This window comes from Bufo bufo, chromosome 2, assembly GCF_905171765.1.
Source record: "Bufo bufo chromosome 2, aBufBuf1.1, whole genome shotgun sequence".
Classification (NCBI taxonomy): Eukaryota; Metazoa; Chordata; class Amphibia; order Anura; family Bufonidae; genus Bufo; species Bufo bufo.
Genome location: NC_053390.1, coordinates 691,260,189 through 691,285,457, shown reverse-complemented (window position 1 = coordinate 691,285,457; position 25,269 = coordinate 691,260,189).

Below are 25,269 nucleotides of genomic sequence, written 5' to 3'. Positions count from 1 at the left end.
AAGCCAAAGAGGGAGCAGGGGGCCAAAGCAGACGAGCCGCCGCCCCCAGAGTTCGCCTGCTACTGGACATCGCCAACAGGGACCCAGCCCCACAAAGGCAGCTTCAAAGAGTTCCCTGGCATGGCACTTCTTTAAACAATGTCCTACCGACAAGACCCGAGTGACTTGCACGCTCTGCCATCAGAGCCTGAGGCGAGGCATTAACGTTCTGAACCTCAGCACAACCTGCATGACCAGGCATCTACATGCAAAGCATGAACTGCAGTGGGGTACACACCTTAAAAACCAGGCACTCGCTGAGGCTCCCCCTGCTCCCTCTACCGCTGCTGCCTCGGCTTCCGCCTCGAGAGGAATGTTGCCACCTGCCGAGCAGCAAACAGAGGATGTGCCACCGACACCACCACCACCGCCACCGTCAACTAGCGTCTCCACTATATCACACAGCAGCGTTCAGCTCTCAATATCTCAAACCTTAGAGAGGAAGCGCAAATTCCCCCCGAGTCACCCTCGAGCCCTTGGCCTGAACGCCAGCATTTCTAAACTGCTGGCCTTTGAAATGCTGTCATTCCGGCTGGTGGACACAGACAGCTTCAAACAGCTGATGGCCATGGCTGTCCCGCAGTATGTGGTTCCCAGCCGCCACTACTTCTCCAAGACAGCCGTGCCTTCCCTGCACATACAAGTGTCCGATAAAATCAAGTGTGCACTGCGCAACGCCATTTGTGGCAAGGTCCACCTAACCACAGATACGTGGACCAGTAAGCACGGCCAGGGACGCTATATCTCACTAACTGCACACTGGATGAATGTAGTGGCGGCTGGGCCCCCGGCGGACAGTTCCTTGGCGCACGTCCTTCCGCCCCCTAGGATCGCAGGGCATCATTCTCTGCCTCCTGTAGCCTCCTCCTCCTACTCGGCTTCCTCCTCCACTGCTTCCACCAGCTCATCCGGTCAGCCACACACCTTCACCACCAACTTCAGCACAGCCCGGGGTAAACGTCAGCAGGCCATTCTGAAACTCATATGTTTGGGGGACAGGCCCCACAGCGCAAAGGAGTTGTGGCGGGGTATTGAACAACAGACCGACGAGTGGTTTCTGCCGGTGGGCCTCAAGCCAGGCCTGGTGGTATGCGATAATGGGCGAAATCTCGTGGCAGCTCTGGGACTAGCCGGTTTGACGCACATCCCTTGCCTGGCGCATGTGCTGAACTTGGTGGTGCAGAGGTTCATTCACCACTACCCCAACATGTCAGAGCTGCTGCATAAAGTGCGGGCCGTCTGTGCGCGCTTCCGCCGTTCACATCCTGCCGCTGCTCGCCTGTCTGCGCTACAGCGGAACTTCGGCCTTCCCGCTCACCGCCTCATATGCGACGTGCCCACCCGGTGGAACTCCACCTTGCACATGCTGGAGAGACTGTGCGAGCAGCAGCAGGCCATAGTGGAGTTTCAGCTGCAGCACGCTCGCGTCAGTCGTACTGCCGAACAGCACCACTTCACCACCAATGATTGGGCCTCCATGCGAGACCTGTGTGCCCTGCTGCGCTGTTTCGAGTACTCCACCAACATGGCCAGTGGCGATGACACTGTTATCAGCGTTACAATACCACTTCTATGTCTCCTTGAGAAAACACTTAGGGCAATGATGTTAGAGGAGGTGGCCCAGGTGGAGGAGGAGGAGGAGGATGAGGGCTCGTTTCTAACACTTTCGGGCCAGTCTGTTCGAAGTGGCTCAGAGGGAGGTTTGTTTAAGCAGCAGAGGACAGGTTCACAAGTCGCCAGCTAAGGCACTGTACTGGAGGACGAGGAGGATGAGGAGGAGGAGGTGGAGGGGGACGAGGATGACGCAAGTTCACAGCGGGGTGGCAGCCCAGGCCCATCACTGGTGCGTGGCTGGGGGGATATGGTGGACGATGACGATACGCCTCCCACAGAGGACAGCTTGTCCTTACCCATGGGTAGCCTGGCCCACATGAGCGAATATATGCTCCAATGCCTGCGCAACGACAGCAGAGTTGCCCACGTTTTAACGTGTGCAGACTACTGGGTGGCCACCCTGCTGGATCCCCGGTATAAAGACAATGTGCCCACTTTAATTCCTGAACTGGAGCGCGACCGTAAGATGCGCGAGTACAAGCGCACGCTGATAGAGGCGCTCTTGAGAGCATTCCCACATGTCACAGGGGAACAGGTGGAAGGTGAAGGCAGAGGAGTGGCAAGAGGTCGCCAACGCAGCTGTGTCACGGCCAGCTCATCTGAGGGCAGGGTTAGCATGGCAGAAATGTGGAAAAGTTTTGTCTCCACGCCACAGCTATCTGCACCGACACCTGATACGGAACGTGTTAGCAGGAGGCAGCATTTCACTAACATGGTTGAACAGTATGTCTGCACACCCCTCCACATCCTGACGGATGGTTCGGCCCCATTCAACTACTGGGTTTCGAAATTGTCCACGTGGCCAGAGTTAGCATGTTATGCCTTGGAGGTGCTTTCCTGCCCGGCGGCCAGCGTTTTATCTGAACGCGTATTCAGCACGGCAGGGGGCGTCATTACTGACAAGCGCAGCCGCCTGTCCACAGCCAACGTGGACAAGCTGACCTTCATAAAGATGAACCAGGCATGGATCCCACAGGACCTGTCCCTCCCTTGTGCAGAGTAGTCCTTATTAACTGCCTAAAACATGTCTTGTTGTGCTACGGGCCACTTCTTTATTTGATATAAATTTTATGAAACCCACAGTTGAATGAAACTCTTCTCTGTCTGGGCGCCGGGGCCTAACCAGATGAAAGTGGCCGGTTAAACTAACGGGTGACATGAAGCCATAACCTCTGCCATGCTACCTCTGTCTTCTGTCTGGGTGCTGAGGCCTAAGTCAAATAAAGCGGTCTTCTGCTGTGCTGGGGGATATGAAGCTAATCTCTGACCTCTCTCCTCTGTCTGGGTCCAAAGGCCTAAATCACTGAAAGAGGCCTTCTCCTGTGGTGTGTGATATGATGCCAGAATATGTGCTGTGGGGCCTCTCTCCTCTTCCTGGGTGCAGGGGTCAAATAAACTAAATTGTGGCCTACTCCTGTGGTGGTTGATATGATGCCTGATTCTCTGATGTGGAACCTCTCTCCTCTGTTTGGGTGAAGGGGTCAAAGTAACTAAATGGTGGCTTCTCCTGTGGTGGCTGATATGATGCCAGAATATGTGCTGTGGTGCCTCTCTCCTCTTCCTGGGTGCAGGGGTCAAAGTAACTAAATGGTGGCTTCTCCTGTGGTGGCTGATATGATGCCAGAATATGTGCTGTGGGGCCTCTCTCCTCTTCCTGGGTGCAGGGGTCAAAGTAACTCAATGGTGGCTTCTCCTGTGGTGGCTGATATGATGCCAGAATATGTGCTGTGGTGCCTCTCTCCTCTGTCTGGGTCCAAAGGCCTAAATCACTGAAAGAGGCCTTCTCCTGTGGTGTGTGATATGATGCCTGAATATGTGCTGTGGTGCCTCTCTCCTCTTCCTGGGTGCGGGGGTTAAAGTAACTCAATGGTGGCTTCTCCTGTGGTGGCTGATATGATGCCAGAATATGTGCTGTGGTGCCTCTCTCCTCTTCCTGGGTGCGGGGGTCAAAGTAACTCAATGGTGGCTTCTCCTGTGGTGGCTGATATGATGCCAGAATATGTGCTGTGGGGCCTCTCTCCTCTTCCTGGGTGCAGGGGTCAAAGTAACTCAATGGTGGCTTCTCCTGTGGTGGTTAGTATGATGCCAGAATATGTGCTGTGGGGCCTCTCTCCTCTTCCTGGGTGCAGGGGTCAAAGTAACTCAATGGTGGCTTCTCCTGTGGTGGCTGATATGATGCCAGAATATGTGCTGTGGTGCCTCTCTCCTCTTCCTGGGTGCGGGGGTCAAAGTAACTCAATGGTGGCTTCTCCTGTGGTGGCTGATATGATGCCAGAATATGTGCTGTGGGGCCTCTCTCCTCTTCCTGGGTGCAGGGGTCAAAGTAACTCAATGGTGGCTTCTCCTGTGGTGGTTAGTATGATGCCAGAATATGTGCTGTGGGGCCTCTCTCCTCTTCCTGGGTGCAGGGGTCAAAGTAACTCAATGGTGGCTTCTCCTGTGGTGGCTGATATGATGCCAGAATATGTGCTGTGGTGCCTCTCTCCTCTTCCTGGGTGCGGGGGTCAAAGTAACTCAATGGTGGCTTCTCCTGTGGTGGCTGATATGATGCCAGAATATGTGCTGTGGGGCCTCTCTCCTCTTCCTGGGTGCAGGGGTCAAAGTAACTCAATGGTGGCTTCTCCTGTGCTGATTGATATAAAGCTGATGGTTGTGCCATCTGACATGGTTGCCAGGGTCTGATTCAATGGGGGCCTACTCCTGTGGTGGGTGATCTAAATGCCTGATTCTCTGCTGTGAAACCTCTCTCCTCCGTCTGGGTGTAGGGGTCAAAGTCTTTCAAAGTCGCCTTCTCCTGTGCTGATTGATATGAAGCTGATGGTTGTGCCATCTGACATGGTTGCCGGGGTCCCATTAAATTGTGGCCTACTCCTGTGGTGGTTGATATGATGCCTGATTCTCTGATGTGGAACCTCTCTCCTCTGTTTGGGTGAAGGGGTCAAAGTAACTAAATGGTGGCTTCTCCTGTGGTGGCTGATATGATGCCAGAATATGTGCTGTGGGGCCTCTCTCCTCTTCCTGGGTGCAGGGGTCAAAGTAACTCAATGGTGGCTTCTCCTGTGGTGGCTGATATGATGCCAGAATATGTGCTGTGGTGCCTCTCTCCTCTTCCTGGGTGCGGGGGTCAAAGTAACTCAATGGTGGCTTCTCCTGTGGTGGCTGATATGATGCCAGAATATGTGCTGTGGTGCCTCTCTCCTCTTCCTGGGTGCGGGGGTCAAAGTAACTCAATGGTGGCTTCTCCTGTGGTGGCTGATATGATGCCAGAATATGTGCTGTGGTGCCTCTCTCCTCTTCCTGGGTGCAGGGGTCAAAGTAACTAAATGGTGGCTTCTCCTGTGGTGGTTGATATGATGCCTGATTCTCTGCTGTGAAACCTCTCTCCTCCGTCTGGGTGTAGGGGTCAAAGTCTTTCAAAGTCGCCTTCTCCTGTGCTCATTGATATGAAGCTGATTGTTGTGCCATCTGACATGGTTGCCGCGGTCCCATTAAATTGGGGCCTACTCCTGTGGTGGGTGATCTAAATGCCTGATTCTCTGCTTTGAAACCTCTCTCCTCCGTCCGGGTGTAGGGGTCAAAGTCTGTCAAAGTCGCCTTCTCCTGTGCTGATTGATATAAAGCTTATGCTTGTGCCATCTGACATGGTTGCCGGGGTCTGATTCAATGGTGGCCTACTCCTGTGGTGGGTGATCTAAATGCCTGATTCTCTGCTGTGTAACCTCTCTCCTCCGTCTGGGTGTAGGGGTCAAAGTAACTAAATGGTGGCCTACTCCTGTGGTGGGGGATATGATGCCTGGTTCTCTGCTGTGGGACCTCTCTCCTTTGTCTGGGTGCTGTGGTCAAAATAATAGTAAGTGACCTTCTCCATTGGTGGGTGACTTGAAGCCTGATTCTGTGCTATGGGACCTCACTCCAATTAATATTGTTTAATTTTTATTTATTTTATGTTAACTCATCATTTCCCTATCTACATTTGTTTGCAGGGGATTTAACTACATTTTGCTGCCTTTTGCAGCCCTCTAGCCCTTTCCGGGTGTGTTTTACAGCCTTTTTAGTGCCCAAAAGTTCGGGTCCCCATTGACTTCTATGGGGTTCGGGTTCGGGATGAAGTTCGGGTCGAGTTCGGATCCCGAACCCGAACATTTTTCGAAAGTTTGGCCGAACTCGTCGAACCCGAACATCCAGGTGTTCGCTCAACTCTATTTAGAAGCAAATCTTGAAATTTTTCCTAAAATTTCCAAAACCCACTTTTTTTTTTTATAAATCTTTATTACATTTTTCAAAATTTTACAAGTTATTTAACAGTCATCTTATTCTTACATTTCATATCTTTCCACAACCCCCCACCCTTAATGTGCCAGTTGCTCGAGAGATAGAGATAAAACCCACTTTTTAAGGACCAGTTCAGGTCTGAAGTCACTTTGTGAGGCTTACATAATACAAAACACCGAAAAATTACCCCATTTTAGAAACTACACCCCTCAAGGTATTCAAAACTGATTTTACAAACATTGTTAACCCTTTAGGTGTTCCACAAGAATTAATAGAAAATGGAGATGAAATTGTAGAATTTCACTTTTCTGGCAGATTTTCCATTTTAATAATTTTTTTCCGCTAACAAAGCAAGGGTTAACAGCCAAACAAAACTCTATATTTATTTCCCTGATTCTGTAGTTTACAGAAACACCCCATATGTGGTTGCAAACTGCTGTATGGCCACATGGCAGTACGCAGAAGTAAAGGAACGCCTAATGGTTTTTGGAAGGCAGATTTTGCTGGACTGGTTTTTTGACACCATGTCCCATTTAAAGCCCCCCTGATGCACCCCTAGAGTAGAAACTTCAAAAAAGTGACCCATTTTGGAAACTACACACCTCAAGGTATTCAAAACTGATTTTAAAAACTTTGGTAACCCTTTAGGTTTTCCACAAGAGTTAATGGAATATGGAGATGAAATTTCAGAATTTCTATATTTTGGCAAATATTCCATTTCAATCCATTTTTTCCAGTAACAAAGCAAGGGTTAACAGCCAAACAAAACTGAATATTTATATATTTATATGTTGTCATAAACTGTTGTACGGGCACACGGCAGGGCGTAGAAGAAAGGAGTGCCATGTGGTTTTTGGAAGTCAGATTTTGCAGGACTGGCTTTTTGACATCATGTCACATTTGAAGACCCCCTGATGCACCCCTAGAGTAGAAACTCAAAAAAGTCACCCCATTTTGGAAACTACGGGATAAGGTGGCAGTTTTGTTGGTACTATTGTTCGTTGCTTTATGATTTTTCATTGCACTATATTATACTTTTTGTGAGGCAAGGTAACAAAAAATAGCTGTTTTGGCACCGCTTTTATGTTTTGTTATTTACAATGTTCATCTAACAGGTTAGATTATGTGCTATTTTTATAGAGCAGGTTGTTACAGACGCGACAATACCAAATATGCCAAATTTTTTTGTTTGTTTGTTTTACATAATAAAGCATTTTATTTGAAAGCCATAGGTTTTTTTTGTTTTTTGGGTGATTTTCTTAGGTAGGGTCTTATTTTTTTCAGTATGAGAAGACTGTTTGATTGGTACTATTTTATCGCTTGGTATTACACTTTTTGTGATGTAAGGTGTCAAAAAATAGCTTTTTTTTTTTACGGTGTTTACCTCAGGGGTTAGGTTATGTGATATTTTTATATAGCAGGTTGTTACATACGTGGCGATACCTAATATGCATACTTTCTTATTTACTTTAGACTTACACATTAACAACATTTTTGAAACAAAAAAAAATAATGTTTTAGTGTCTCCATAGTCTAAGAGTCATATTTATTTTTTATTTTTTGGGCAATTGTCTTAGGAAGGGTATCATTTTTGGCGAGATGACATGATTGTTTGATTGGCTCTATTTTGGGGTGCATATGACTTTTTGATCGCTTGCTATTACACTTTTTGTGATGCAAGGTGACAGAAAATGGCTTTTGACACCGTTTTTGTTTTATTTTTTTTGACGGTGTTCACCTTGGGGTTAGGTCTTGTGATATTTTTATAGAGTCGGTCATTACGGAAGTGGCAATACCTATTATGTATACTTTCTTTTATTTATTTAGGTTTTACATAATAATATCATTTTTGAAACAAAAAATAAATCATGTTTTAGTGTCTCCATAGTCTGAGAGTCATATTTTTTATTTTTTTTTGGGCAATTGTCTTAGGAAGGGTATCATTTTTTGCAGGATGAGATGATGGTTTTATTGGCATTATTTTGGCGTTAATGACTTTTTGATCGCTTGCTATTACTCTTTAGTGATTTAAGGTGACAAAAAATGGCTTTTTTGTGGCACTGTTTCTATTTATTTTATTTTTTTACAGCGTTCACCTGAGGGGTTGGGTCATGTGACATTTTTATAGAGCTGGTTGTTACGGACGCAGCGATACCTAATATGTCTACTTTTTTTATTTCACTTTACACACCGCCTATGTCCTCCGAATCTCCTCCTTTCATCAACGATAGATAGCTGTAATCTCACGATGCGCGAGATCTCGCATGTGCAGTTCTTTCCCTGAGGCTGATGCCAGCACAGGGAAGGAACACTATACCGGCACTGCGCATGCGCGATCTCGCGCATCGCAAGATTACGGCTATCTGTCGTTGATTAAAGGAGGAGATTCGGAGGACATAGGCGGTGCTGGGTTCCTTCACAGGCGGGCGTGGCTGGGCACGGCTGGGCTCCAGTAAGGTTAGTTCAGCCCCTTGGACACATTCAAGACTCAATTACATATCTATAAAATCCTTTTTTAAAGAAATTAAAACCACACAGCCCTATAGGACAGATATATTGCGGACATGCTAGCGGCGATCTAGCAGTGCATGTCCGTATCTCTATAGGCCAAAACCTGGTGACAGAATCCCTTTAAACATCCACCCATAGGACGTTTATATCCTTTGGGCGGATGTAAAGTGGTTAAACACAAAAGAGATTCATTGGTTTTATGCAATAAATAAGGACTGAGTATAGTGTGCCATTTTTGGACTTTTAAAAAAATATTTGAAATAAAAAAAAATCATGGTTTTATTCAAGACCCGAGTGCTGGACCCGATACTTTGTTTCTACAGTGGATTTGCTTCTCCTAAGAATGAATGCACCGAGGAGTGATAAAGTGGTAAGCTTATAGCATTTATTTCTTTGTATTTTACAGGACACCTCCATACAGTTCAAGTGTTTTTTTTTTGAAAACAATATTAATATATGTGTAAAACAGTAAAACACAAACATAGGCACCACAGCTCTATTGAAACCAGGAAACAACTTTACACTTCCAGCAATTCACTGGTGCCCAAGCTTTATTCCCCCCTGGACAAGTTGCTGACAGTGTAGTAGCTGCATTACCATTTATTAAAGTCTGATGCCATTAAGGAGCTGATGGTATGAACTTAGCATCACTGGAAGATAACTAGCTGGCATTATTCCTCCCAAAAAGCCATCCCTGCCTTGTACTCTCACATGGCTCCTTGCAATTTTCACTGTGTCGCTCCCCTTTCCCCTCATTCCTATCACATGTGTCAAGTTAAGCATTGTCATATGGTGTTGGATATGATCGGCCTGGGCGAGAGCCATACAGACATGCAGTTGCTAAAGTACTTCAAGTACCAAACATCCCGTTAACTTGTTGACTGTTACCCTATCAACTGCAACTGGGCAAGGTGGTCAGGGACATTGGCCGCAAAATCGTGGCCACCTTGAACCTGGGGGAAATAACACATGCTCTCTGCATGGCACACGCCTTTAACCTAGTCATGCAGGGCCTCTTAAAAAAGTACACTGGCTTGTGCAAGTTGCTAGCAATGTCCAGAAAACTATCCTCGCATTTTAGCCATTGAGAAATGCTCTATTTGACTTGCAGCGATAGAACAGCCTGCAGCTACACCACTTAATCCGCAATGTTCCAACTTGCTGGAATTCAACATTGCACATGATTTTGTCATGCACCAGATTACCTCAGCAAGGAGCATATGTTGTTTCGAGGCCAGGCAGTGGCAGCTCATCCAAGAAGCCTCTAGGGTGCTGAACACCTTTGAAGACACAACTGTGAAGGGACAACTGTGATGTGAGGGCATGAACTATCTCATCTCCTCATATTTATCTTAGAACAGACTTTGATGCTCATGCAGCAGGGGACAACAACAGAAGAAGAACAGTTAATGCATTTTGCTGTCCACCCCATAGCTGTTGGGGACCCACAAGGAGAAGCAGGAGGAAGATGAGAAGCTGCCACTGGAGGAGGAGGAGGAGGAGGAAGTGGAGGATGATGATGATGATGACAGCGGCCATGACACCCAATTGTCTCAGTCGGGGGTGGAAATGGAAAGAACTAGCTCCTTGGGCATGCCCGCCAGAATGGTGACCTGTATGTTCATTTGCTAATGACATTAGACGTTCCTGTGGCAGGTACCAAGAGATCGGAGAGACTGGCAAATCGTGGGTTAAATTGAGAAGTTCACTGTGGATCTTATTGTGTCTGTGTTTTGGTGAATGCCACACCCCTTGCTTCAGGTGTTGCTTGTTGGTAAATTACCTTTCCCTTAGTAGCCGCTTCTCACTCTTGGAGGTGCGGTTTATAGACTTTCTTCCTGCCTTCTAACTAGCTGGTCGGTTGTATTCTGTGGTACTTCAGGAGTTGCCAGTTTTCTCTTTTCAGATAAGTATTGTCTTTTCTTATTGTTTTGTGTTTGTTATATTCCATGTTGTTTGTATCTGGGCCTGAGACAGAGACTTCCATTCGTCTGGGGAGGAATGGGTTGTCTCTGGTCCTAACCTCATTCCAGGGCCTTATAGGGATATAAGGGCCTAGGCATCCAGCATATGAATATTCCTACCTTCAAGGTCTATTCATATTGATAGGTAGTTATTGCCCGGATTAAGGTTTTTTAGGAGGTGACCTGTTCTTTCCCTAGTTTCCAGGGCCATTTACTATTCCCCTTCCCTCCTGTGTTTAGTGTGGAGATTTCCCCCCACACTGATCGTGGCTGACATAAATCATGATAATGACAGTAACAGCGGCCATGACACCCAATTGTCTGAGTCAGGGGTGGAAACGGAAAGAACATGCTGGCCAGAATGGTGACCTGTATGTTCATTTGCTCACATCTAGCAGTCTGATAATTACTAAATAGCCCTGCTTTTAGACCCTAGCTATCAAAGAAAAATGGGGAAATATTTTCCTCCCTCCGAAAGGGAGGCCAAATTACATTATTACCAGGAAACTAAGTGTACTCAGCTTGCTATAGCTTTCGGAGAGAAGACATCTGCCACCGTCGTGTCTAAATGGGAGGCCCCTCATCACCCCACAGTCACCCACCTCATGCCGCCCTTTCCGCGGCTACAAGAAGCAGAAGCTGCAGCAGCCAGTTCAGTTCCCTCAACATGACGGAGCAGTTTTTGTACATGCCATGCAAGGCTGAGAAAAATCAGCAAGCGAAAACCTCACCTCAACACGCAGGTTCAGGCCTACCTAGACCCTGGTCTGTCTCCAGTGCATACCTTGTTCCCTGACCCCATGGACTTCTTGGCAGGCAGACTAGAACAGTAGCCCAAGCTAGCACAGTATGCTCTCTGTTTTCTTTCTCTAGTGTCACCTCGGAGAGGGATTTCAACACTGAAGGGGAGCGGTGACACCCAAAGTTGCACTTTGCCAGTATCCAAAACATCATGATTAGATAATAGCATTCTGAACTATATACAGTAGGGAAAATAAGTATTTGGCGATTTTGCAAGTTTTCCCACCTACAAACAATGGAGAGGTCTGTAATTTTTATCATGGATACACTGCAACTGTGAGAGACAGAATCAAAAAAAAATCCAGAAAATCACATTGTATGATTTTTTATAATTAATTTGCATTTTATAGCATGAAATAAGTATTTTATCACCTACCAACCAGCAAGAAGCCCTACTATTCTGCACTCATAACCTGTATCAATTGCACCTGTTTGAACTTGTTACCTGTAATAAAGACACCTGTCCCCACACTCAATTACACTCCAACCTTAACACCATGGCCAAGACCAAAGAGCTGCATATATATAATTTTTTTTACTCATTTTTAGCTTTGCCATTTGTTCAAAGAAATTTTAGCGATCCATGATTTTCTACTTATTGGTCCAGGTAACGTAAAAGGAGGTTTGCAACGTTTGTGTTCTGGTTTCTACGCTTAAAAGTCAGCACAGTCATTGTGATGTAGCAGGTGGGTGGAGACCTTTCAGCCTAAAGCAACCAAGGCCAGGAGAAAAAAAAGCTGCAGGGCCCCATTGCTACATATTGTGTTTGTCTTAAAAACATAAATTACATTTATTTGTCGCTATGACTTTCTGTTTTTTAACTGTAAAATGAACCTGTCATCAGGTTTATACTTCCTGAACCACAGGCAGCAACAAGGTCCCTCATGCTTTACTCATCACTGTGTTTCCGAGAAACATAGTTTAAAAAATGAACCAGGAGTAGGGATAATCATTTACTGTCTTATTGAACTGGATGCAATGTCAGAGGATATAGTAAGTCTGTCGCCACCCATGGAGACTCGCGTATCTGTTAAGCCTGTTGCCTTTAATAAGGCTATAGTAACTATTAAGTTAGTTTCCTCTTGTGAGACTTGTGTAATCACCAAGCTTATTGCCCTATGTGAGTTTAGTCAAAATGCTGTTCCAAGTTATAGCTGAGTCTGTTTGATTCATCCTAACCCACATACATCACTCGCTGGCCAAAAAGATCCTTAATATGGTCTGACCTCTTACATAAGCCCCATTCCTTACACTCAGACTCTTCTTCCTGCGACAGACTCATTTTAAAACAATTTTTTTTTTTATTCTCACAATCTAGGCGAAAACATTGCTTGGATTTCATGTTGCTCCAATGACAGGTTTTTCCCACTAACCAATATTAAGCAAAGGTTGACAGCCATTTTGTAGGATGAAAAAAATAAAATAAAATGACTGCCTTCTAACATGTCTAGTGGATCAATGGTCACTTTTTTATTGTTCTATAGACTAAGTTTCTAAAACCTCACATTATTTTAAATTTGATATATTTAATCTGCTATTATCATTTTTATATTTGTTACTTATTTGCTCCAAGAACTCAATAAAATATTTTGCCTGGCAGCTGTTCTCTGTGAGTAGAGATGCATAGTCTCCCGAGATGAACTGTCCTTTAGTATAGTATATTAGATTATGAGCTTGATAAAATAACAGTGGAGAAAATAACAAATGGAAGAAGATTGACTGCATTTCAACATATGATATTTATAGCAACAATGGAAGATTAAAACTATATAGTGCATTTCTTTATTCCTAGGACTTGAAAAATATATATACCGGTAAATATTATTTAACAAAAGTAACATGCCTCTTGGATTTTGCTATTGTGGTAGGAGCGACTCTGAACAAAAAAGCACAAAAAATCTACCAATAAAGTTGGGTTGTCATTGATCTGTTTCTAGTGTTTCATTATATATTTACATATGTTGTACGGACTTTGAAGGATCAGAGTGCTTTATTTCAGTCTAACACATATTGTTCAGTACTTTCCAGACTGTTTTGTGATGGATTAAATACAGTTTTTTCAGGACTCCTGTGAGGTATATAAAGCCCTGCTGGGAGCATAAGAGTATTAGTAAATGATTTCCTCTTTTCTTTTCCTCTGTTGCTTACTTTCTAAGGCTATTTTCACACTAGCGTTTTTCCGGTATTGAGATCTCTCATAGTGGCTCAATACCGGAAAAAACACTTCAGTTTTGTCCCCATTCATTGTAAATTGGGACAAAACTGAACAGAACAGAATGCTCCAAAATGCATCCTGTTCCATTTAGTTGCGTTCCCATACCGGAGAGCAAACCGCAACATGTTGTAGTTTGTTTCCATTGTGTTTCCGTTTCTATTCCGTTTTTCCGTATGGAATATACAGTATAGAGTAATTACATAGAAAAAATTGGGCTGGGCATGAAATTTTCAATAGATGGTTCCGCAAAAACAGAATGGATACGGAAGACATACGGATGCATTTCTGTATGTGTTTCGTTTTTTTTTGTGGACCCATTGACTTGAATGAAGCCATGGAACGTGATTTGCGGGCAATGATAGGACATGTTCTATCTTTCAACGAAATGGAAAACGGAAATACGGAAACGGAATGCATACGGAGTACATTCCGTTTTTTTTGTGGAATCATTGAAATGAATGGTTCCGTATACAGACCGTATACGGAAAGCAAAATAAGGCCCGTAAACGGAAAAAAAAAAACAGCCATGTGAAAGAGGCCTAAGGCCCCTTAGTGACCGCTGTAAAAACACGTATGATCTTAAATCAAGATGGCTCTGTCCGCTCAAACAGATGCTGTAAGTATGTTTTTTTTTTTTTTAGTGCCAATCAGGGAAAATCGATTCACTGCCACGAAGCTCAAGGAAATTCAGCTTCAGGGCACATAGAATTTTCCCTGAAATTCGGATCAAAATCCACTTCATGGACTTCGATTCACTCAAGACTAGTGTTGAGTTTCTATTTAGATATGTGTGCCCCATTTCAATGTGATCAGCCAGTTTACTTTGGCTAATCATTCACTTTCAGTAGGGGGAACTCCTTTTGCCATATTCAGTATAGCATATGTGCAATTGTCAATTCAGTCACTGTCAAATTCTCAACATATCCTAGCACACATTCTAACTGAGCAAAATCAATAGTCACCTGGTGTGTGGAGTCAATAAGATCTAATAATTATCCCCTACCTGTGAAGGCTGACCACCGGCACTCCAGCTCTGGTAAAACTACAAATCCCAAGATGTACACTTGCTTGGCTGTTCTCAGAACTCCATAGAAATGAATGGAGTGCAGGAGGTTAGCCATCACTGATGTCTACCCTATGGATAGGGGATAATTTGAAATAACCAGAATGCCAGCTTAAAGAACCACTTCAGCCCTTGCATATAGTCGTCAGTTACATGTTAATATTTAAAGGGATTCTGTCACCTGGATTTTAGTGGCAGAGCTTTTAACATCATCACATCAGTCTGCTCGTTTTGTATTAAAATATACTAGCATTACTACCCTAAGTGTTGTCATTTGTCTAGAAAATCGCTTTTATTAATATGGTGTGAGGGGTAGCTTTCTTTTAAGGGATCATTCACACCGATATGGCTTCAGGACACCAGGTTTCAGGTCCAAACAGTGCATTTATTGTGATACACCAGCACAAGCAAAATGACAAAAATAATAAACACTCGCCCGTCCAGGCTCTAACTAAACATAATATTCCTGACTCACCTAAGTCCCTGTTCACACCCTGTGAACACATGCGGTTTTCTCAGCCAATGTCCCACATCCTCCTGGCTGTACAGAGCACAGGACGCCCACTGTCTCCAGTCCAGTGTCTCTTGGGAATAGTGGTCTCTCAGCCCTCCTGGCTTGGACCACACAGAGCCTCCAGGCCTCTGTCCACAGGCAACACACTCCCCCAAAGTTCTGGCTAGCGCCTAGCCTTGTGGCCCCTCAGCCCACACGGCTGAGACCACTCACACAGAGCCTCACCAGGACTCTGCTTCACCAAACACTCCAGAGTGAGCCACACCCAAGATCCAGTAGCAGGATTAAATAGGATCCCTAAGTCCCAGACTGGAGCATGGGGAACAGGCACCCACCCAACACATTGCCTGTTCCCAGTAAAAGCCCGCCCTGAAATAGCTGAACCAGCTACACTATCTACATGGTGTCCCCCAACTACTTTAGTGGACACCTGAACTAGGGCTTTTACTGCACCAAGGCCGGGCCTCTTGGTGACACACTCCCGATGCACACAACACCCCTTTTATCCTGCTTCCCCGTGACTATACTGCACACCTCAATGTTCTCATTGCCACAATGGTAATTACCTGAGTAAGGAGCCCAAGGGGCTGTCCCTCCGGCCGTTGGAGCCCAGATGCTCCCCTTCTCCTGCAGCCCAGCACCGCCCCACTGCTAATTTATTCACTCCTCATTGCTGGCTGGCGCATGTGCAGTGCGTACTGTGGGGCCGATTCCAGGCGCTGAAATGTGTATCCATGGTGCATGCGCGACATTATGGCTCAGCAAACGCATTACGTCCGGCGATGAGGAGTAAATAAATTAGCAGTGGGGCAGTGCTGGGCTCAAGGGGAAGAGGCACATCTGGGCACCAACGGCCGGAGGGACAGCCCCTTGGGCTCCTTACTGAGGTAATTACCATATTAATAAAAGCGATTTTCTAGACAAATGACAACACTTAGGGTAGTAATACTAGTATATTTTAATACAAAAAAAGCAGAGTGATGATGTTAAAAGCTCTGTCACTAAAATCCGTACTGACTTACAATGCAATTCAGTGCGGCCACCCCCCCTCCCTCCCTTGTATTTAACACATTGGTGGCCAGTGCGGCCAGCCCCCCCTCCCTTGTATTTAACACATTGGTGGCCAGTGCGGCCGGCCCCCCCTCCCTCCCTTGTATTTATTGGTGGCAGCGGAGAGTTCCGATTGGAGTCTCAGTTTAATCGCTGGGACTCTATAAGCAATGCGCCGCACAGACCTTTCACTTACCAGTAGGAGGAGCGCCCGGCCGGTCACAGACATCGCAGGTAAGTATAATGCTTCTAAAATTGCTAAGTAACAATGGCAGCCAGGACTGCAGTAGCGTCTTGGCTGCCATGGTAACCGATCGGAGCCCCAGCGATTAAACTGGGACTCCAATCGGAACTCTCCGCTGCCACCAATGATGGGGGGTCGTTCATTTTAATTAGGGGGGAGGGAGGGGGGGCCGGCCTCACTGGCCACCAATGTGTTAAATGCAAGGGAGGGAGGGGGGGCCGGCTGCACTGGCCACCAATGTGTTAAATACAAGGGAGGGAGGGGGGGGGCCGCACTGGCCACCAATGAGTTAAATACAGGGGGGGGAGGGAGGGGGGGTCTGCCCCCTGCTGCCTGGAAACACCTGCCAGGCAGCAGGGGGCAGTCATGTACACAGTTCATTTAGTATATTCTAACCTGAAACGTCCCCATCACCATGGGAACGCCTCTGTGTTAGAATATACTGTCGGATCTGAGTTTTCACAAAGTGAAAAATCAGATCTAAAAAGCTTTTATGCAGATGGATCAGCGGATCCGTCTTGGGCTCCTTGGGCTCCTTACTGAGGTAATTACCATATTAATAAAAGCGATTTTCTAGACAAATGACAACACTTAGGGTAGTAATACTAGTATATTTTAATACAAAAAAAGCAGAGTGATGATGTTAAAAGCTCTGTCACTAAAATCCGTACTGACTTACAATGCAATTCAGTGCGGCCACCCCCCCTCCCTCCCTTGTATTTAACACATTGGTGGCCAGTGCGGCCAGCCCCCCCTCCCTTGTATTTAACACATTGGTGGCCAGTGCGGCCGGCCCCCCCTCCCTCCCTTGTATTTAACACATTGGTGGCCAGTGCAGCCGGATCCCCTCCCTCCCTTGCATTTAACACATTGGTGGCCAGTGAGGCCGGCCCCCCCTCCCTCCCCTAATTAAAATGACCGACCCCCCATCATTGGTGGCAGCGGAGAGTTCCGATTGGAGTCTCAGTTTAATCGCTGGGACTCCGATCGGTAACCATGGCAACCAGGATGCTACTGCAGTCCTGGCTGCCATGGTTACTTAGCAATTTTAGAAGCATTATACTTACCTGCGATGACTGTGACCGGCCGGGCGCTCCTCCTACTGGTAAGTGAAAGGTCTGTTCTATAAGCAATGCGCCGCACAGACCTTTCACTTACCAGTAGGAGGAGCGCCCGGCCGGTCACAGACATCGCAGGTAAGTATAATGCTTCTAAAATTGCTAAGTAACAATGGCAGCCAGGACTGCAGTAGCGTCTTGGCTGCCATGGTAACCGATCGGAGCCCCAGCGATTAAACTGGGACTCCAATCGGAACTCTCCGCTGCCACCAATGATGGGGGTCGGTCATTTTAATTAGGGGGGAGGGAGGGGGGGCCGGCCTCACTGGCCACCAATGTGTTAAATGCAAGGGAGGGAGGGGGGGCCGGCTGCACTGGCCACCAATGTGTTAAATACAAGGGAGGGAGGGGGGGGGCCGCACTGGCCACCAATGAGTTAAATACAGGGGAGCAATGGGGGGCCGCACTGGCCACCAATGAGTTAAATACAGGGGGGGGAGGGAGGGGGGGTCTGCCCCCTGCTGCCTGGAAACACCTGCCAGGCAGCAGGGGGCAGTCATGTACACAGTTCTTTTAGTATATTCTAACCTGAAACGTCCCCATCACCATGGGAACGCCTCTGTGTTAGAATATACTGTCGGATCTGAGTTTTCACAAAGTGAAAAATCAGATCTAAAAAGCTTTTATGCAGATGGATCAGCGGATCCGTCTGTGTGAAAATAGCCTACGGACAAGGATGACGGACGCGGATGGCAATCTTGTGTGCATCCGTGTTTTTTCACAGACCCATTGACTTGAATGGGTCCGTGAACCGTTGTCCGTCAAAAAAATAGGACAGGTCATAATTTTTTGACGGACAGGAAACACGGATCACGGATGCGGCTGCAAAACGGTGCATTTTCCGATTTTTCCACGGACCCATTGAAAGTCCGTGAAAAAAAAACAGAAAACGGAACAGCCGCGGGTGCACACAATGGTCGTGTGCATGAGGCCTAAAGTAAATAAATCCACTTATGGTACTTATGGTATTCGCATGATTTCTTACAATAGCAGCCATGTTGTGTCATTAGCTTTTATAGCTCAGCTCCTACTTCTTGTTCTTAGTACTTTGCTGCGTTCAATTCTGTGCAAATAAATGATTGCACATTTAGCTCATTTCATTGCTTTATTTCTAAAAGTCTAAAATGTAAATTTTAGTACACAGTAATAATGCATACATTAATGAATTTTTTGCCGTACATTCTTTATATTCTATAGACATGTCACAATCATTAATAAACTGTAAACACATTAAAACTGTATTTCTCTGCATTACAGGATGCTTCATTTGCAGGCCAGCTGCACTATAATTAAGCATAAATGCCAGCATTGCATGTTCAGAATATAATGCTGGATAAACAGTATTCAGCAAGTACAATGAAAAATAATATATCAGGGCTTTTCTTTCCAGTACTGTGGGCTATGCCTCTGCTGGTTGCTTTGCCACAAAAATTATAAGCAACAAAGGATATGGCAATTATTCATGGCTGGCCATTATCATACGAGATAAAATAAGCGTAAAGACAAAAAAGACAATCTACAGTACTTTTTATATTTAGAACTGGAGCATTCATAAAGCTGTCATACACTGTTATATTTTGAACGTTAATTAATAGCAGAACAATTTAGACAATTTCAAGTTGGAACTTTTTATAGACTAAACATTACTGTCTGAGCTTGTTGGATTTGTAGATGTGTCAATTCTCATCTATCTGCAAATTTTGTTGAGGATTCTTCTTAATTCCTCATGATACAAGTATTGATAAATAGTTTTTTTATTTCAAAGCTAGCTAGTCCTGTCATGCCACACATCTGAGAATATAAAGAGCTAAGAATAAAGGCAAGGAAGGCATATATCAACATTTTGCCATTGAGTTGAACTAGTCTAAAGCAGCAAATTTGTTCCTGAGCTATTGTGCAGAAAGTAGCTGCCATGATGTCTTTATAAACAGGACATGGAGAAAACAGAACATTTTGCTCCCTAAATCTCTCTCACTCAGAAGCACAGGACATTACAGACAGGCACTGTATTGATGAGAATCAAGCCTTTAGGGTGAGATATAATAAAACTGTTATATATTAATATATAATATACAGCCTTTGTGTCTGCTCCTCTCCGCTCCTCTTGTAGAAGCTGCCTTCATCTCTTAAAAGAGAATTCACACAGGTTATTAGTGTGGAGTAGTAGTTGAGAAGGGAGGAAATAAATTTTTCTTTGATAAGAAATATTGCAAAGTTTCCTGTAGTTCCCCATACTTTTTTTTTATGCAATATTCATTGAAAAGTTAGCGATCATGGAAGGACCAGAAAAACTTCACAAACATCATAAACATCATAGGCATTGCCATGCCCCAAAATGCCTAAAGTATTAAAATAAAAACATATTTATACCGTACGGTGAACCCCAAAATGGACAATTTGCCATTTTTTTCATTACTTCACCTCCCCAAAAATTGAATAAAAAGTGATTAAAAAGGCATACACACTGAAATATATGCAAAATGGCTTCTAACATCAGCTGCCATCATGAAAAAATATTTCTTAAACTTTTTGTCAGAAAAACAAATTTGAATCTTTTCCCCAAAAACCGCAAAAATTAGCTTTGATGACAAAAAAGATTAAATAATTATTTTTGATGCCAGTTGATGTTAGACATAATATACATTTTTTCCAGAATCTAAAAGGAGCATTGCCTTAATATAGCCTAAAATATTTATAAGTGGTCTCCATCATAGAATTTGTACCCACCCAGAGGTTCCCCAAGGGCAATTCTGGCTGCTTTGTTTTGATAAAGGGCTTTTGTTCAGAAAGCGCTGTTATACTAGGAAGCCTAGTAATCAGAAAAAAATACTGAATTGTATGTTTTTAATGTGTGGATCTCTCTCACGATTTGCCCGAAATGAATTATATTATATTTTGGTTTGTTAAAATCTAGACTTTTTTGAAAAATTCAGAATAAATTCCAAACTGATGGAATTGATTTGCTCATCTCTAATATGTATATTTATGCATACCTCCTGCTTTATAGATCAATGTTTCCTAATTTTTCCAGTAGTTTTTTTAATGGTAGCTTTAAACTGTTCACTGCTTTTTCTTTATCAGATTTTCATCTGGTGGTAGCTTCAAACTGTTCAATCAGTGTTTTTTCATAATAAGATTTTCCCTTGATAGTAGCCTCAAACTGTTCAAACAATGCTTTTTCATAATAATGTTTTTTGTGTATTGCTATGCTTGTATCCACAAATATTGCTCATCTGGAAAAGAGACATGCAAGCTAGCCAGCCAGCTCTTTCTGGATAAGTACCCTATAGAGAAAATTTACTTGGCTGCCTGAGAGGCCTTGGTTGGGGTACTTTTTCTTCTTATGGAGGGTGACAGATATGTATGAGGAGTATTGTAAGCCAGTCAATGCTCCCCTGGATTTGTTGGAAAAATATAAGAAAATTACCACATCTTACATCTGCTGGCATCGTACAGGCTTAGGAAAGCTAATTTGAATATCTTTCTCAAAAACACAGAGGGGCGTTGCCTGGCATACAATACTCCACACATGTACTTTGCATTCAAGCGCTCTCCATAATGAGAAAGAGTACCCCTGCGAACAGGAGCGTAGCTAAAGTCTCATTGGCCCTGGTGTAAGAGTTCAGCTTAGGCCCCTCTTCCCTCAGTGCTTTGTGACCAGGAGCAGAAAAGCACATAACCTTCATGCTGTCTGAGTCAAAAATTGAAATCCCCATGCCAAATTCTGGACGTAACCCCTTCCCTCCAGCCAGAAGGTGTAACTTGACCTGCATGCACTTTCTATAATATTGGTGTATTTTTATGTGCCACAAGGGTCTTTGGACCCCCTCAGGCTCCTGGGCCCAGTAGCAACTGCTACCTCTGTACCTCCTATAGCTACGCCCCTGTCTGCCAAACAATGCATACATACTGTCCAGAAACTCAGAGTAGCATACTAGTCTTTTTCTCTCATTTGAGTTTATTGGAAACTGAAATCTTCAGGAAATTTGGCACTAATTCCGCACAGGTAGAATCAATTCGTTCCTCCTTAATCAACATTTGTTTTTAAATTTTCACTAATCTTTTTTTTCTGAGTTGGATGAAGATGTTGAAGATTAAAAGCCTGCACATGTAGAAAACTGATTTAATGTATAATTCTGTTAGGGTACTTTCACATTAGCGGTAGGGGAGTCCGGCAGGCTGTTCCCGCGGGTGAACAGTCTGTCAAATCCGTCCTACCGCTAGTTCACGTGTGCCCCAGGACTGCCGCTCCATCCCTATTGACTATAATGGGGCGGGGGCGGAGTTCCAGTGGCAGCACGGCATGTCGTAGTTTTAGTCCAGCTGCCTCTCGCCGTGCGCTGCCGTGCTGCCGCCGGAACTCCGCCCCCGCCCCCATTATAGTCAATGGGGACGGAGCGGCAGTCCGGGGGCACACGTGAACTAGCGGCAGGACGGATCTGACAGGCTGTTCACCCGCCGGAACAGCCTGCCAGACTCCCCTGCTGCTAGTGTGAAACTAGCATTACTCTGCCATCTTCCTTGTTAAATTGTAATATAAAGTCTCTTGAATATAAAACTCTTTCATAGATGAACTGAACGGGCATTTTGCAATCATATCCTTTGTAAATTTTAATAAGTTCAGCTGAAGTCCATTATTATAATCTATTCGCTTCTGTTATCTACCGTATGAGTCAATGTCACCTTGTGGATTCAGAATGGAACTAGGCAACATTTAATACATGTCTTTTAATTTAAGACAGATCATTTTATATCTTTCACAAAGTAAAGTGCCTATAAGGTATTCAATAAGCAAGGGTACAGGGTGATGTCTCTTTTTTACAATGTAATATGACATTAAAATTCATCCACAAGCATGGCTTGATGATTTGCCCTTCACATAGAATACAGACTGCCAGGAGCTTCAGGAATTCAGGGGTAAAAGGAATACTTTACATGTCATATGGTTTAGTAAATCTAGGTTGAAATGATGACTCAATTGTTTTCTTCATCTTTTAAAGGATTATATAAGGTTATATAATCCACAGTATAGGGGATAACTTGGGAAGGGACCCCATACTCTGGAAGTCCCCCTGAAATGAATAAAGTGGCAGTTTGAGCATGCATCCTGCTGCCCCATTAATCTCTATTTGACCTGCTGGAAATAATCAAGCGATGTACTTGGCTATCTCCAGCAGTCCCCTAGAGATAAAAGTAGCAGCATAAAAGGAGCTGCGCCTGTCCTGTGGATAGGGCTTAAAGGATAACTGTCGCGCATTTTTTATGTTTTTTTGGAGTATTGGATTGAGATGATTAATATCACCTTGGTGGCCCTATTTCAAATTTTTACTGTGTATTCAATTACCCCTTAATTCCACATTTTTGTTCCCTGTACTGCCTATTTTTACCTGTGCTTAACCCCTTAGGGACGCATGACGTAACGGTACGGCATGTTTCCTGAGTCCTTAAGGACCCATGACGTACCGGTACGTCATGGGTTTAAACCGCGATTGCGGCACGGTGGGGGTTAATAGGAACAGGATGCCCGCTGAAATCATTCAGCAGGCATCCTGTCACAACGCCGGGGGGGGTCATGTGACCCCCCCGTATCGGCGATTGCCGCAAACCGCAGGTCAATTCAGACCTGCGGTTTGCTGCTTTACCTGCGGTTGTGGCGGGTGTGCGGCGGTGCCATCGGGTCCCCATGCGGCTGTGGGGGGGACCCGATGGCATGGAAGGCAGCGCAATGTCTAAGGAAGGCATCGCGCTGCCTTCCGGTGAAGAGCCTGTGAGATCCAGCCCCTTGGATCTCACAGGCCCCGGAAGCTGTATGAGTAATACACACAGTATTACTCATACAGCCAATGCATTCCAATACAGAAGTATTGGAATGCATTGTAAAGGAATATACCCCCCAAAGCTTATTTTCAATGGAAAAAAGTGTATTTTTTAATTGGAATTGTTTTTATTTAATAAAGGTCATGTAATGGTTTAAACAGGTAGTTTCAGTTGCTGCACATCTCGTATCTTCACAGCATAGACAATTGCCTTCAGATGATATGAGATGTGCAGCACCTGAAACTACGGATACTGGAAGCCTGTGCTAACATTTCTCCTGCGGTGTTGCTATCAGTGTGTGAAGAGTGGGAGAAGAGGGTTGCATTGACAATCCAACACAATGGGCAGCACATTGAACACATTTTATAGGTGGTCAGAAACTTGTAAAAAACTCATGAAAGAATAAAGTTACGTTAAAACCAAGCACACCATTGTTTTTCTTGTGAAATTCCCAATAAGTTTGATGTGTCACATGACCCTCTTCCTATTGAAAAAGTTGGATTCAAAATGGCCGACTTCAAAATGGCCGCCATGGTCACCACGCATCTTGAAAAGTTTCCCCCCTCACATATACTAATGTGCCACAAACAGGAAGTTAATATCACCAACCATTCCCATTTTATTAAGGTGTATCCATATAAATGGCCCACCCTGTATATGTATTTAGCATCACTGTAATTGTGCTGACCCAGAGAACAAAGATATTATGTAGAGTTGAGCGGACACCTGGATGTTCGGGTTCGATGGGTTCGGCCGAACTTCGGAAAAAAGTTAGAATTCGGGACCCAAACTTGACCCGAACCCCATTGAAGTCAATGGGGACCCGAACTTTTGAGCACTAAAATGGCTGTAAAAATGTCATGGAAAGGGCTAGAGGGCTGCAAATGTCGTTAAAATGTGGTTAAGAGCATGGCAAGTGCTTTGCAAACAAATGTGGATAGGGAAATGACTTAAAATAACATAAAATACGTAAAAATAAAAAATAATAATCTTGCTCTAGGAGGACCAGGTCCATATGGAGTAGGAGGTTGAGGAGGCGATGGATGTGGCGATGTAGGTGGAAGTGGCGGTGGAGGAGGAGGAGGTAGCCTACACTTCTTTTTGGTTTTAAATGTATTTGTATTTTTTAAAATTAGGATACACCCCAAAACATTGGGAAATATAACCTGTGATAACCCCCTCCAGTCATGCTAAACACACGTTCAGACAATACACCGGCTGCAGGGCAGGCCAGCACCTCCAAGGGTTAAAGGGCAAGCTCAGGCCATGTGCCCAATTTGGAGACCCAGAAGTTGCAGGGGCTGACCCCTATCAGTCAGTTCGTGTAGGCGTGTGCACACTTACTGCCCCACCATGTCGCACGTCCCCGTGATGTTCACGATCCAATTTGATATCTGCTCTATCAACTTTCGATGTTCTTTTATGCGCCTACCATGGTGATCACATGTGGCGGGGAATCAGGGTTCCAGGCCAGAGAGGGAGCGTGAGAAAGAGAGACCACATCCAAGGGAGTATTAATTTTTTCTAATTTAAAATTATAGAGTTGAAATATGGGAGAAATTATTAAAGCGTAAAAGTATGAAAACTTTTCAAAGTTTAAGCATTCAATGATAGGATGTGGCGCGCATTAATTACTGAATAATATATTAAATTTTATTCCCTGTCACCTATGCATAGCAGGTGTTTATTCACATCTAAAATTGTATAATGTCAACCCAAGAATGTAACAAAAAAATTATTGAAATTTATTAAGCTGTCAACTAGGTAGAGGAGGGGTATATCACACCCAAAAATTGGTGAATTTCACTGGAAAATGTAACTGACAATTTTTTTTTCACTCTACTTGGTATAGCAGTGGTACTATACACCCAAAAATTTGTGAATTTCACCCGAAAATGCTAATGACAAAGTAGCGAAATGATCTAAAATAAAATACGTACAAATATATTTTTTTTTATTGATTTATGAAGTGGAATTCCATATGGAGTAGGAGTTTGAGGAGGCGGTGGACGTAGCGGTGTAGGTGGAAGTGGCAGTTGAGGAGGAC